Below are 14,188 nucleotides of genomic sequence, written 5' to 3' on the forward strand. Positions count from 1 at the left end.
TCAGCTGCTGTTACAAGATTCATCATCCACATGAGACTTTCAGATGTGTGTTGGACCCATCAGTAATGTGCAGGTTTTTCTAGATGATGACACCACGTGTTATATATAAAATGACCACAATAAGCGTGCAATAAGTGTGAACTGTGGGCTGGCTTTTGAGATGTACCTGCAAAAAGCATGATTACCATAAGAATAAATTTAATATAAGCTACATAGTTTCATTATTTTCATCTGATATGACCGTATTAATTTTGCATTTTACATCAGAGCAACAGTGGAGAACTGAAAAATGATCATCAGTTTTTTTAAAGTTGCAAACTACAGTATTTCCACATGTCAAACTGCAGTTAAAAGAGAAATAGTTGATTGTATAAATATGTTTTTGATAAAAAACAAAATCAATCAACAAAATACCTTATTAAGATATTTTTGAAATGATCTGTTATTGGTTTTTGCTTTACATTGAATCTATCGGTCTTTTACCAATAGTAGTTTAAAGTAAGCACCTGACTGAGAAAAATATTTAGTGATCCTTCTGTGTGAATGACCACAATTACAGCTGGATGATACATCAAAAAAATGATCCACAGGCAAGGTTTGAGGTGGGTCACCAAGGCGGTTCTTTTATTCATCGCTCTTGGCAAACAGTATAGGCACATAAGTGTCACCAACAAAAGAACCCCAGGTTGCCAAAATGGCACCTATTTATAGGGTGTCAACCCATTGCCTTGGAAGAATCCATTCCCCGGGATCCCCTGCCTAAAACATGTTTAACCCACCATTGTTTTTATTTCTGTATATACACCACATCATCTGTGACCTGTATACATCCTACTCTACGTCCACTAACAGAAAATACACCAATACACTTCATATTACCGCCACTAAAATACAATGCACACATTTACCATCCCCACACCAATTTACACTTGGCTGCCCCCGGAACTATATAAGCGGCGTCCGTTTCCTGGGGAAGCCGTTTGCCTGCACACCCTGAAGACAACAGACTGGTGAGTACACAACACTCTTGATTTATTCCCCACACACTTATGGAGCAACACAATACCCATTCTTAGCTTCTCAATTAAGCAACTAACACATTTCATCTGCACATTTAACCCCATGTCCCTCTGCTCCAGGTTGAGCTACGCGGCCCACACAGCAAACCCCAAGACCCAACAAAGGACAACAAACATGGCGACCAACATTCAATACATATGGTAAACATTTCAAGACAAATGTACAAAAAGCAATGTGTTAGAATGTATTGTGCAAATCTCCAATAAAGTGCTGTTGCTCTTCTTAAAGTGACTGTGCAATTATTAAAGTGCATCTGTAATCACACTCTAGTCTAAAGTGCGTGGTGCCATGTGTGCAAACTTGGTGACGATGTGCTCTTAGTCACACCTTCCTTACAACTAGTTTCTCTCTTTGCAGAGATTGATCCAATGAGTTAAATATCATTGCAGTTAAAGCTCACAGGTTACATTTTAACCTTTTTGCCACAGTGCAAGTCTATATGCATAACGATACCAAGGGGCCAAAAGCTGCCAGTAACAGAGCCACTGTCCAAGAACTTTTGGTGACAAGTGCATACCATTTGTTAAGCTTTTACCAAAAGCCATTTGTCTAATAGTGACAGAGTAGCAACTGCTGGAGATGCATTTCTTCAAGAGTGCAGTACAATCAAGATGAAATAAACCAACTTAGCAACCTGTCCAAACCACAAATGTACTCATATGAAATGTGTCACATTTCCAGACAAGTGAAAAAAAACATCCGATTGCATGCATGAAAGTCGCTCCCCACCAGGCCTGAGTTTCTGCCAAGAGGTCAGCCAATTCAGTTTCTCAGCCAGTGCGACAGGAAGCTTTTCCCTCCCCCTGCTTCCTCAACCCTTGCTTCAGCTGAGGTGGGCGTGCTGAGGCAACACAGAGCATGCAGATGTTGACGTTCCACAACAGAAGTTGTGACCACATCCGTTCAGAATGAAGACTTTTGTAGCCCATAGCAGGCTGTTCATACTAAATGTTAAACAGCAGGCACCAAAATATGGCACATACTGTGCAGTACACTTTCAGCACGGCTGGAGTTCAGGGAAAGAACAGGCCTAAATAATGGCTTATTTAAGCTAGAGAGAAATGTAAAATCTGAGTGAGAGAGACAGGCAGAGGCTCTAGCTAATATGAAAAAAAAACAGCTGTCATTAGCATACTTTTGTAATAGTTTTGTCAATTACGAGGAGCTTTTAGAACACATTGAATACTTTGACAATAACACTTTCTGCTGCCAGTGTCTCCACCTGCAGAGTTGATCGATTGTCACCTTTTCTTGTCTGGCACTTAAAGCAATTCTTGATACTCATTATCTCCACTTCGGCACATTCAGAGGCTGTGCAGGTGCCTTTTAACAGGTCTGTCTCACTCAGCCAGTGAGCAAATACTAAGTGGTTTCCAATGAACTTTGGTCAATCATTGGCCTGCTCATTGAAAATGACTCACAAAATCAACCAAAGGCTTGTTAAGTTTAAAGCACCAAGTTCTCTGGGCTATATTCTACTTCAGACACATATTCTCCTTCTGATAAAACAAAATATAGACACACGAGGGGAGGGGGAGGGGGAGGGGGGCACAAACTGTCAGGGCAGCAATTTTTTTTTCTTTCTCAATCTCCCACTCCCACACTGATGTGGGGACATCACAACTTCGTTAATATTCTCTAGAATCTACTTATAAACATTTTTAATGTATCTTTCTGCGGTGTAACAGCCTAAATGTAAGCAAACCAGGCAGTGATGGTCTAACAGACTTATGGAGTGTCTGGGTAAACACACGGGAATGTAACATTGAAGTGTAACGTATAGTGGCGACGTCACACGGTAGCTACAGTAATGCATCCTCGAACATTAACTTTTAACAAGGTTTTATAATGTAGCGTTAAGTATTCTTTTTTGTTTTAAAATAGCATTTATATTCTTCAATTGTTACACGACATGACAGCTGTTTTGCACCAGCAGCACCGCCGCTGCTACTACTACTACTACTACATCTACTACGAGTCACGAGGACGCATACAAACGCTCAGCGCGCATCCGCACAGCCCATAAACACACATTTGATTAGAATCGGCTAACAAGTACAACTGTGCCTCACCTGTTTTGGTTCTTTGGGCTCACTTGGCTGCGGCAACGTCGCGCATTTTCGCAGTAAATACAGCAGAAGAGCTTTAAAACAGCGTGAGAGTTGTTTACAAAGTTTCACCGTGAACTCCCATTGGTCTGAGTGAAACTTAGTCGACGCCCTAAACCTCGGTCACTGGGCTGAGTCTCAAACGTTGGTTTCTAGGCTCGCTGCCTTCGTTTAGACAGCAAACACGTTAAAGGAGACAAGCTGTTGCACGTTAATGCTGAAATGTAAGATGTGTAGCCTACATGGTTTTGTTTTTCCTCAGGTTTTTCAGCCTAAAGTTGACGCATTCAGCCAATTTCAGCCACATGCAACAACACGAGAAAGGCAAAATAAGAACCATTTAACTGTCAGCAGGGGCGCGTTCAATGTCTATAGTGAAAATGAGTAGCCTACAACCGTCACAATTTGCAACAGCACATTCGGCAGTAGCAGCCTAGTGTTAATAATAACTGTCAAGGCAAGACACCCCGTAACCTACACCAAGAGAAAGAAGTGTTCGGCTTATGTGCTAGATACACCTGATTGTTAACTATAGTGAACTCTTATTGCACATCACCCATCATTTTCCCCTGCAGCCACATATTCTGCTGCACAGTTCTTAGCTGTATCCCAGTGCTCACCACCTTTAGGCTGCTAAACAGTCCCTCTAACTTAACAGCTGATAGAATATTTATATATTTAACTGGACTTTATCCATAGAACAATAAATCATTTGGCTGTGTCTTCCTCAGGCAGTATCAAACTAGACAAAAAGAAACAAGAATTTCCTTGGACTACCTCTATATTTGCTTTGCTTTACCAGCTAATGCCCTTTATTGAATGAAAGTGCCTCTGCGCAAATAATAAATTGCCTTCTTTGCTGCTCTCAGCTTCCAGTCTTATTTACTGTTCTATTCTAAGGGACTGTACTTTCCACACTGTGACATATACTGATCTTCTATATAAACTGCCTGGGTGTATACACATATCAAAATCTAATTGTCTCCCTTCTGAGAGCGATATTTACCTCCAGACACAAAAATAGACACTTCTTTCCCAAGGCTGGACACTTAACACTTTAGTGTTACTTTTCAAGTGGAACATATAGTTTCATAGTGTCAAATACATCCTGTAAACACAGGTCATTCTATATTTGTATTCTGACGTTGTTCTTAACGTTGTTTTAGCTGTACATCAAGTTTGTTTGCGTGTACATCATCCAGAGCAGCAACAGACCTTGGCTCAGTTTCCTTGTGTGTGCACATACTTGGCCATTAACGCAGAAGCTGATTCCTATATGTATTTGTATTTATTTGTTCCTTTCATGAAAATGACTATTCATTACATTGTACACACAATTATAAATTAAATTCACAATTACAATACATTTATACATTTACATGAATGGGAAGGAGCAGATAAGGAGAATACAAATCTTATATTTGTCTGCCCCTTTTCAACACAACACAAACATGTGATGACATCCTCTGATTTTCCCTACCCTCGCACAGTTATGACCAAATTAAATACTAAACCTATAGAACAGTTTATACAATACGTACATCAAGCTAGTCGTCAATGATTCAATATGTTTAGTTAAATACAATCTTTTAAATTGAAAAATATTCAGACAACTTTTTAATTCATCCTCCTGGGAATTCCACAGTTTACATCTTTAACAGATAAGCACATTTGTTTTAATGTTGTTCGTGCACACTGATGTTTAAAGTTAAACTTCCTCCTATGATTTGCATTCTCTGATGTAAAAAAAAAAACAACTTTTGTATGTCCTCTGGTAGAATTCTGTTTCTAGCTTTAAACATTACCAATAACGGCTGCAATTCTATGATGTTTTTGAGTTTCAACAATCCTGACTCAATGAACAGTGCATTTGTATGCTCTCGAAATGTAGCTTTGTGTATTACTCTGACTGCTCTTCTCTGTAATGATATTAATGGCTTTATGTTAGTTTCATATGTGTTACCTTCAGTACAATAATTGAAATAAGGCAGTATCATTGAGCAATATAACATTCGCAATATGTGTAAAATATATTTGGATTTGTTCAAAATGAATAAGTTCTTTGATACTTTGTTTTTCACATAAGTTATATGGGCTCCATCTAGTCATTCATTTTTTTCTCTAACCCCGTATTTAGTTTCACAACTTTCCAGATTATTGCACAATTATTCACACTCTAACCTTTGACCCTAATGAATATCTTACAGTTATGGTTGTATGTATGACAGCCATCTCTCATCATGCAACATCCTGGTGTGAACAACTTCTCGATGCATGAACTGATGGAGCCTTATAGATACGTTGAGAAATGTACTCAACTCTCCAACTACGTTTCCTTTTTACCTGACATTATTGTACATAGATGAATGACATGAATTATACCAGACATGCTGCCAGAAAAGTGATCTATCAAAGACTAGAAGTGACCTTGGTCAGTAACTGCGAAAACAAGAGAAGTAACAAATGAAGACAAACATTCACCAACATCAATCAGTAGGCCTTAACCTTCCAGCCAATACATACATAAACTGGCATCCCATTGGTCAGTATAAGTAATTATAGCCTTAATTGAATTCCAAGCATTTTAATTACCTCTTATCTGCTAATGCAGTTTACAGTGCATATATAATACAAAGGTGCATTACGCCATTAACACTGCAGTTTCTTCTTTCCCAATGTTTGTAAGTATTAAAACATTGGAAAAATGTTTATTAAAGTATTGATAATTCCATTATGTGTCCATGGCCTGGTAGATTGCCAATGACCCTAAAATGCATACATCCGTTCAAATTTACATTGTCAAAGGGCCGCATAGTGGCCAGATGTTTTTTTTTTTTGTGGACGAGGGTCTGGAAAACAGATGTCTCAAACCTATGTCATCAAGTACAAAGTCTGGGGCTGCTCTATGACTGATTTTGTTTGCAGTGGTAAATGGGATATGGTAACACCTTGAATAGGTATGGTACCTGCTGAATAGGTTCTGACGTAGCACAAAAGTAAATAACATGACTCACTAGCTGTTCTTCTTGGATATTTTAATAATGTGTCTTGGTCTCTGGACAGCATGAAATATGATCAATACTAGCTGACATGAAAGAACAGTTGAACCAAATTTGAAAGACCTCACTTTACAGATAGATGACCAAGCCAACTTGTTTTGTTTATTCTTCTTCTAATCTGTTTATTGGAGAATTACAGCTATACGCCTACTATAGTGCTATCTTTTGACAAAAACTACACAGCCTAGTTTATTCACCCCAGGCCAGTTGATGGAAACACACCTAATTCAGTTTTTTTGTGACAAATGGATATATGTCCTACTCCACTTTAGACTGGGAATTATCTGGCCACAAAGTAGGCGCAATGGTTAACAAGGTTGTATATAGCCTCTTCATGGGTGTGTTTTGGGGGCTGTAACATGAATTTAAAGCAATCAGTGGCATCTCCTATTCCCTTTAAAAGCCAGGTGGCGGGCAGCGTGCTATGGTGGATTCAGGAAATTGAAGAAGCGTGTAGTTTTCTGCTGAGGACACGGATCTGCCTGTATGTGAAGCGACGGACCCTCCACTTTCTCACAGCCCTCTGTCCCATCAGCAATTCCATTGACTGCATATGAGCAAATGCATCGATTAAAAAATGCAAATGCAACCTATTAACTGAAGAAGAGCAGCAGTGGACAGCTGCTCTGTTGACATTTTAGACAATGGTCAATAGTAAATAAACTTCTACTTGTTATGCACATTTCTAGTCTTCCAACCACTCCGCACTACACCCCGATTAGCCCAATCTATGGATTAACCATGGGACCGTGGATAAAACTGCAGTCTGTGCTACTCTTTCTTCATTTCAAGTGTCATGGTGTCCATAAGAGAGCAGGAAGACAGGACGTCAAAGAAGGAATGAAACAAATGTGTTCACAGGTGACATGACATTTTACAGAAATACATTGTCAAACCTCTTGTAGGTTTAACTCATTTACAGTAAATTATTTATCTTTTCCTCTTCCAACCTTGCCTTTTCCTGCTTAATATTATTCACACACACAACACAAAAAAGACATTCAAGCATTTCAAGATGAAAGATTTTTATGATAATGCATGCTGTAATGTGTTTTCATGTTGTATTGTGTGTTTGCTGCAAGTTTTAATACAATTTGGAGATACGTGTTATTAGAATGACAAACAATAACAAATATATTAACATGCAAGGCAATTACGAAAACATAGTTGCTGCTGTTGCACTCACATCTTGTAGTGAAAGGGCAGAACGTTTTAGTCCTAAATAAACATATGTAAACGCATGTAAATTTGTGTGTTCATGTTCTTTGATTGCACTGCTTTCATAGTCACCCGGCCCCTTCGGGGTGAATATGGAAGTAAGTCTGTGTCATCAGATTTTGAAATTAAAAAGCCATTGAATTTCTAGCACTGAATATTTATGCATTGAAATTATGTATCTGAATGTTTTGACTCTGAATTTAACTCTTTATTTTTCACTGTTTATAAATTCAACGTCAAATAATCCAATGTTAAAAAATTCAAGGTTAATTAATCAAGTAATTATAATTTGTTCTCTAATTTTAATCTCCAGTGTATATATATATATATATATATATATATATGTGTATAATGGTCAGTGCTCAGTCCTGGCCTGGTTTTTACGTATAAGCTGGCACTGAAAATCAAAGTAATTTTTCTGATGAATTTTTAATTCAACAAGAAATTCATATTGAGTAGTTCAATATTATATAGGCTTATAGGCTGTTTTAAAAGACTATGAAAGTACATGCAGTTTATTCTAAGGATGACACTTAAAATTCAGTTCAGTCGAAATGAATTGTATGTGTTTACAATGTGTGTACGTGAATTGTAAGACTGAACTTTTCATCTTGCCAATATGCACGCAGGTGTACTTGGCTGATAACCTAGCTTTGTTTTGACTTATTGTTGAAGTATTATTATTATTAATAGTTTTATTAACATTCTTATATGGATTCCCATTCTGTTTACTCCATTTAATATTTATCTCTGTTGATTGACAGGGTTTTGATTTGTCCATAACCCAAGAGCCCGAAGTAATATTTTAGGCGGTTCTGTGTACAATAATATATGAACTAATTAATATTTTTTGTGCACTTTCTTTGTGAAATGTAATATCGACTATACTAGGCTACAATGTATATTCTGTCAAATGTTTAAGTCAATTCACTTTAAGGGAATCAAATGCCAACAAATTACACTACTGTATTTGAAGGACTCTTCTACACGCCAGGAAACAAATAACTCATTCACCTGAGGATTTTTGTTCAGATTTACCCCGAAAGTGACAACATGTTTCAATTACTTTCTGCATTGATTTGCTTTGGATATGTCCAATATATGGCATGACATCTTAACAAAATATATAAATCGATGTTTCAATCTAAAATCCTTTCACCATTACACTGGCTGGCCCCGTACTATACTGGCAGTGTGAATAAAAGAATTATGCATGTTTATCTGTTTTCCAATTTCTTTCTGCAAGAAACATAAATGGCTCGCAACAAGAGCCAACTACCTATCTCTGAGAAGTGTCTTTTCAGGTAACTTTTAACATTTGATTTGAAGATATGAGAATAGATGGGTTGCTTTGCATACTGTTTTCCAAAACAAAGCAAAGCAACTCATGCAAATCAGTAAGAAGATGTAAAAAAACAAACTCAGTTTTTTTTTGTGGGTTTGCTTAATTATGATGCTTAATCCAGAGGCTCTCCTGAGGACGGTCAGACTACAGCACAGCAGTAATTAAATCAAAAAACTGAAGGGGAAATGTTTTTCTTTCTTTCTTAATCTTACCCTCTGAAGTTAAACAATGTGGGGAAATCCTGGTATATGTTAATGTTATTATGTTTAGAAGATAGGTTCCAGAGAACTTTAATTATTTGCAGATTTTAGATAGCAGCTGGCTTGGGATAAGAGAAGCAAACACGAGACTGAGAACATAAGAAGAAATTTTAAATGAATAGAGAGATAGCATGTGAGTGATTTTAATCCAATAAAACCTTGTTAATATGAGCCCTGCAAAGGAAAGAGGGAAACTCAGCTTGAACCCTTTTCCAATTATTTTTCATTGAGGTAAAAATGTCCAATATTTTACAGATCACCACCCCTCAGATTTATCTTGTGACTGAAGGGACCCGATCTTGCCTAAATGTACAGTAAAGAATATACAATTAAATTGAGGGGCCACTTTTCCACAGGAAGAATACTTTCACATTGGATACTTCTGTGATTTGACGTAGATGTGATTTTGAATGCTGGACTTTTCCCTTGGGTGGAGTATTTTTACATTAATGTATTGATACTTGTACTCTAGTATACATCAGTATACTAGTATCTGAATACTTCCTCCACCACTGAACAGAAGAATACTGTTCCTTGACCCCTAAAAGTTCCTAAGCAGGACCCTGTCTATCTAACTGTCCACTCGAACATGTCTGAATGATGGGGCTGCACGCCGGGAGGTCAAAAGAACTAACTGCCTTCCCATGGCTGATGGCTTTTTGTCTGAGGCTCATGTTAGGATGCCCAGGGAATGCTAGCAGGCTAATTAGCACTGTGCCAAATGCTTAATCCCCATCTAAGTCATTAGTCTGTGAAACAAAAAGTGGTGCTCAGATTGAGGGTAATTAAGAGCGAGCCCTTACACACAGGGTAAGTGTTAACTTCTAGCCTGCATTCAGCAGTTCAGAAAAATTCACAGATGTGCTTACATGCACACCACCTACTGTATGTGTTCATGCAGTAGACCTACACAGACTGACACTCAGCGGCAGTACAGCAGTGCAGCCTGATTGAGTGCTGTGGATCCCAGATAGAATATGCACCTTAATAATTGCTGTATTTCTTCACTCCTCTGCAATCATAAAACATTATTTTCTTTCATTTATTCACACTTTTGTCACCCCTGATTGTAGTCATGCCTGACATTCGACACCATTAAATTTAACTGCGTGGATATTACAGCCAGTCATGAGCAGACGTGTCTATGTTCTCTGGAACACGTCAAGGGTGCCCATTTGAAATTTATGATTCACTTTAAAGGCAGTGAGACAGACTCGAAGTAGTTCTTGTTCACTCATCTTGTTTAATTCTTGTTATCATTACTGGGTCATATCTATCGGTCTCACCTCACTACCTTGAGTGCAGTGTCTAAAGATCAACTCTGCCCTGCATGTGGACAGTATCATAGCCATCACTGGTATGGAAAAGGCCTCATTTATGGATAATAAATAAAAGCTGACCAACATAGTGACACATTCACCGTGTGGCAGCATATATTCTTAAACATAAAAGTATGATTTCACTGAATGTTTTTACTCAACTATAATCACAGCAGATATTTATGTTTTTCATGGAGAAGTGTGTGTCATTGCTTCTGTGTGTGGGCATTTATTCATCTAAGTCAAGTGTTAATGGCATGCCCACCAAGGACACAAGCATGCTAAATGGGGCACAAAAGAAAATCCATCACTTCTAATCTCTGTGGCTCTGGTGTCTGGTGTCCAACAACTGCAGTCATTTCCTTTCTCTAATATCACATTGGATGCTGCATTCATTTTGATAATTCTGAGATCACAAAAGTCGTCTGACAATTTGCTGTGGGGCTTGCACCAGGTGTGTATTAGTAGCTAGTTCAATTCAATTCAATTCAAAAAACTTTATTTGTCCCCGGGGGGCAATTCAGGGCACACAGAGCAGCAAATCACGACAGTGCAATTATACAAAAAAACATTTTAACATAACACAAGAATAAAGTGTAAAAGAAGAGTAAGTGTCAGGATGTTAGTGTGTTAGTACAGGTTAGATACAGAGAACATCGTCGGCGTGAGATGTAGAAAGACATGTGTGTATCAGATGTAAGCAGACATGTGAACGGGTGTATAAGATGTAAACAATGTAAACATGCAGTAGACTGTTGAAACAGGTATAAACAGAACTGTAGTGCAGAGAAGATATAAGTGGACAGTGATCAGATTCAGATGAGGTCAGACATGATACATGTGTGTAATGAGCAGACGTAAACAGAACTATAGTGCAGTAATAGAGTATAAATATAATATATAACTATAAGCTAGATAATAAAGTGATAGTGGTGCATGGCAGGAAAACAGCAGTCTAAGTATATGCTAGCTCTGTGTAACAGATGAATACTGAAGAATAAAGTGATCATAGTGCTGTGATGGATACAATATAAGACCTGATAGACAGAATAAAGTGGTGTAGTGCATTAATACCATAAATTAACATAACTAACAGAATCAAGTGGACCAGTAAGAACAGAGTAACAGAATAAGTCCGGTGTGAACATAATAACAGAATAAATGGGTAAGTGGAGTAGTGCAACAGACCGGAGTAACATTATAAACAGAATAAATAAGTAAGTGGAATAGTGCAACAGACCGGAGTAACATTATAAACAGAGTAAATAAGTGGCGTAGTGCAACAGACCGGAGTAACATTATAAACAGAATAAATAAGTGGCGTAGTGCAACAGTCCAGTAACATTATAAACTGAGTGAACAGAATAAGTGGAATTGTGCATCAAACCAGTAGTTCACAGCTTTGAGGACAGGAGTGGAGGTAGATAGCCAGTTCACGTGTCGGGTAAGTGTCCAGGGGGGGGGGGGGGGGGGGGGGTGTCCAGGGGGTGAAGGGGTCCAGGGATGGTGTCAGGGGTGGGAAGGGGGGGTGATGGTGATGGTGTCCAGGGAGGGTGTCTGGAGAGGGGAGGAGGAGGGGTGAAGGGAGGGGTGTCCGGGGGGGAGAGGTGTCCAGGGAGGGTGTCTGGAGTGGGGGGGGGGGGGGGGGGGGGTGATGGTGTCCGGGGGGGGGGGGGGGGGTGAAGTGTCCAGGGGAGGGTGTCAAGATTGGGGAGGGGGATGGTCAGAGGGGTCAGGAGTTGAGGAGCTGGACAGCCCTGGGGATGAAGGTTGCTCTTCTCCTCTGTGTCCTGCAGCAGGGACAGCGAAGACGGCATCCTGAGGGGAGCCACTCAAACGCTGAGAAAAGAGCGTGAGAGGGGTCCTGCATGAGAGCGTGAGAGGGGTCCTGCATGAGAAGTCCAATGATCTTAGAGCAGACCGTGGCTTGGCTCTGCAGGCGGTTTCTGTTCTGGAGGCTGGTGGAGTAGAACCAGCATGTGATGGAGTTGTGTGGATGATCAACTTATTGTTGGTTATATTGTGTCACAGATGAATCCATAGTTTTTCACTGGGAGGTATGATCACTAGCTCCTGTAAACTTCTACACTGTAGCTTTTGTTTTATGACACAGAACTAGAGACCATCTTGCAATGGAAACACACCAGCCGCAACTGCCCCTTCCCTGCTTCCCTACTTTCTTCCCTCCTTTTTTTGGCACCATTGCTTAAAAACCACACCCATATTTGAACTCAACCTTTATTTTGATCTCAATAACACACCAGTAAAGTTTTGTGACATCTTGCATGGTTGTGAAGCGGCCCACAGACATATAAACCAACACAGTCTCACTCCCAGAACGTCAAATAGTGACTGACGGCAAGGGCCCTTTAGCGTCAGTCACTGACCGAAAAAGTACCCTTCGACGTCGTCTGCAGGCGGCGATGGGGCGCGATTCACTACAATGTAATGCTGTCCCTGGCGATATTTGACGTTCAGAGCGGCTGCTGCACTACAATGTTATGCTGTCCCCAGCAATATTTGACCTTCAGAGCAGCTCCTGTATTAACCGACCACGGCTCTAGTGGACGATGTGAGCATCCATCCTATTGGATAGTTATTAGGAAGATTTTATGGCCAGACAGCTGTTTCAATGACGTCGGGTTGCAAGGGACTACGGCTGAAAGACGCCATGGGCACCTGTCCCATTGGATAACGGAGGAACTGTTACCCAGAAGAACTGTCATTTTTAAAAAGTTTTTACAATAACGATGATTCAACAATAATCCATTTGACGTTTGTAGCAACTAGCACAGCAGTGTATCCTTGTTAATTACACAAGATGAACAGGCCATGTACATCTTTTTTCGTGTTTTCCACTTCAGTTCGTTTGTTGTCAGGTTTTGTAGCTAAAGGCACCAGCCTACATTACCCAATATCCTCAATTGTCCAAACAAAAGTAAAAAATTATGAATAAATAAATAAAAAATAATGTTTCTAATATTTCCGCCCCCACCACAATTTATATTCGACAATGTGAACTCCGAACAATTCATGTCGTAAAAACTTTCTTACTGATGTGATATGGCAGCATACATTTAATTTTTCCCCCTCTGTACCGCAGTGTAAAATGTTCGTATCTTTATAGATAAAGATTTGTATTCAAAGATGCGTGCGCCATCAAAAAAATGTGCGATACACAACGTCATGGTGTGCGGCCAGGACTGGCGTCCCTCGGGGCAGTTAAAGTCTTCCATTCCTCTTCAGGTAAGAGTATGCATGGATGCTTAAGAGAGTATAAAGATAGGACTAAAATCTGCACCCCAAAAAATTATAGAATCAGCCCAAATGTAGCTGGTAGCCCATATGGAAGTGTAGAATATACATTTAATTTGACTGATTTATTTTAGACACTACACTGTCATAAATGTGCAGAGAAGTATTTTAGCCAGCGAGTAGCCTAGCCTACGCCTACAGCCGGGTAGTTGAATGAAAAAGGCTGCATCATTGAATTTCAACTTTATTTTGGAGTAATTTTATTTGTAGGACTTGATCGTTGTCATGAACAAAAAACATGTTTCATAAATGTTTGTCTATCAGGTGATTATGAAATCTTAAATGTGGTGTGCCACGCCCACTTGGCTTGAATGACTGAGAGGTGCTTTGATTGACATAAAGCATTAAGCCTACCCAAAAGTCTACCACATTATTTTCCACTCCTACATGTATACCTTCCGTTTGTTGATCATAGATGGTATACATATATTGATAATAATATCTGTAATAAACAACATGTACATAATAAAATTGTATAAGTAAA

The 14,188-nt window shown here is 39.2% G+C and overlaps 1 long non-coding RNA gene across 1 annotated transcript in view; it reads right to left on the reverse strand.

Annotated features, from left to right (window-relative positions):
• LOC310949536 overlaps positions 1-3,236 on the reverse strand; it is a 117,176-nt gene extending 113,940 nt beyond the window's left edge. The window contains exon 1 of the long non-coding RNA XR_014593277.1: positions 3,153-3,236. This is a non-coding gene — a long non-coding RNA (uncharacterized lncRNA). The remainder of the gene's footprint in view (positions 1-3,152) is intronic.
• Between the last annotated feature and the right edge of the window lie 10,952 nt (positions 3,237-14,188).

The sequence above is a fragment of the Echiichthys vipera genome, assembly GCF_963691815.1.
Source record: "Echiichthys vipera genome assembly, chromosome: 7".
In the NCBI taxonomy this organism is placed as follows: domain Eukaryota; kingdom Metazoa; phylum Chordata; class Actinopteri; order Perciformes; family Trachinidae; genus Echiichthys; species Echiichthys vipera.